The sequence below is a fragment of the Salvia splendens genome, unplaced genomic scaffold (genome assembly GCF_004379255.2).
Source record: "Salvia splendens isolate huo1 unplaced genomic scaffold, SspV2 ctg1014, whole genome shotgun sequence".
Lineage (NCBI taxonomy): Eukaryota > Viridiplantae > Streptophyta > Magnoliopsida > Lamiales > Lamiaceae > Salvia > Salvia splendens.
In genome coordinates, this window is record NW_024598553.1 from 27,808 (window position 1) to 30,354 (window position 2,547).

Sequence of the window (2,547 nt, forward strand, 5' to 3'; positions counted from 1 at the left end):
TAGACAGCATAATGCAAAATACATGATACATAATGCACAGTCCAAAATAAATAATGCAAATATACAATTATGCCCATGTATTACACCCAAAGACTAGTAACCAATATCAAGATTACAACTCAGGCTGAATCATAAACTCCAACAAATGCATAATTACAGATTCATAATGCACTTCCCACACCAAACAATAATCATATTTATACTTTGCCGGAGTTGCTTAACCCCCGTAGTCAATACCCGTATTAATGCATAATATAGCCATCATAATGCAAAAATCATGTTACATAATGCATAGTCCAACATAAATAATGCACAAATATAATTTTGCCAGAGTCTAGTCAGTAAAAAACACAACACCCTACATAATGCATCATTTACTGCACATAATGACACTTACATATATACATAATGCATTAATCACACTATCCTTCCACAAAATCGACAGATAATGTATTGAATAGCACAAGCAGCGCCGCAAATATACCTGCCGCTTGGGATGGTTGTGAGCGCGGACGTCCCGCTTAGGCATATTAAATCTGTCGGGAAACAACCAAATCAAATACCAAATCAAATACAAGAATCCACGCTTTCAGACCCAAAATACAAAAAAACCAGTCGGATACAGAGAAATGTCAGCATAAACAATATAACCCAGTTGGATAACAAAATCCATGCTTTTATACCCAAAACAATAAAATCCAGTGTGAATTTCATGAGCCGCGACAATTGTCACTGTTCCAATTTATAGTTTTCGAGGCTACAAAATAATTACAGGAAAGTAACGTACCTTGTCGCCGGTAGCGGTTCGGTGTTAGCAACGGTGGAGGGTGGGTGTTGAAATATAGGACGATTACTTCAATGAATTCAGAGCGGCGAACGAGATCTAGGGTTTAGATAGTGGAGAGAGTGGAGAGTGGGTTTACAGAGTTTAATGAGCGAGAATGAAGAGACGGATGTTTCAAATCCCAAAAATTTTGCCCTTTCCAAATTCTGGCGGTTCTATTTGTGTAGAATGACAATTTTAGCCTTATAATGCATACACACAGGTTCCATAATGCAACACGGATAAATATTGGTAGTAAAAATCTGAACCGTTGATGCATACGATCTAACGCCTAATAATAAGAAGAACAAAGGATGTTAGTGTTGAATAGGAGAATAATGCTCCCTTATATATATATATATATATAGGGATATATTCATTTCCTTTTCCTATATTTCCTCCTTTTTCCTTCTTAATATCAGCCATTAGATTAGAGAAATGGACGGTCAAGATCAACATTGGGTAATTAATCACGTGTTGCATTATTTGTCCTATTTTGTGCATTATGAGGGTACAATAGTAATCTAATAATGGCTGGAAACCGCTACGAATAATGCACCACATGGTCACGAGTAATGCATATAATTGCCTATATAATGCACAATATGTGAACTGCAATGCATACGAACAAAATGTGTTGTGTTATGATGTTTGACACACGTTTCTTGTTTCCCCTAAGGGTTTAATAAGCTTAGGGGCTAGGGTATAGTACGTAGACACGTATGTAATCTTCACATGGTAACGAGTAATGGATATAATTGACTATATAATGCACAATTTGTGAACTGCAATGCATACGAACAAGATGTGCTGTGTTATGATGTTTGACACACGTTTCTTGTTTCCCCTAAGGGTTTAATAAGCTTAGGGGCTAGGGTATAATACGTACGCATTAATAACAAATTATAAAACGATACGAATAATTCACCAAATTGTCACGAGTAATGGATGGTATTAACTATATAATGCACAATATGTGAACTGCAATGCATACGAATAAGATGTACCATGTTATGATGTTTGACACACGTTTTTTGTTTCCCCTAAGGGTTTAATAAGCTTAGGGGCTAGGGTATAGTACGTAGACATTACTAAATGCACGTATGTAATCTTCAATCCGTTGATTAACCCATATACACAATACCTCTAATAATGCATAATATACTGAGATAATGACAATTAACAGCTACATAATGCACTACCTAAACCAAATAATGCACATTAGTATATTCCAATAACAACAATTTGTTAGTAATGTCTACGTACTATACCCTAGCCCCTAAGCTTATTAAACCCTTACGGGAAACAAGAAACGTGTGTTAAACATCATAACATGGTACATCTTATTCGTATGCATTGCAGTTCACATATTGTGCATTATATAGTTAATAGCATTCATTACTCGTGACAATTTGGTGAATTATTCGTATCGTTTTATAATTTGTTATTAATGCGTACGTACTATACCCTAGCCCCTAAGCTTATTAAACCCTTAGGGGAAACAAGAAACGTGTGTCAAACATCATAACACATCACATCTTGTTCGTATGCATTGCAATTCACAAATTGTGCATTATATAGTCAATTATATCCATTACTCGTTACCATGTGAAGATTACATACGTGTCTACGTACTATACCCTAGCCCCTAAGCTTATTAAACCCTTAGGGGAAATTAGAAACGTGTGTCCAAACATCATAACATGGTGCATCTTATTCGTATG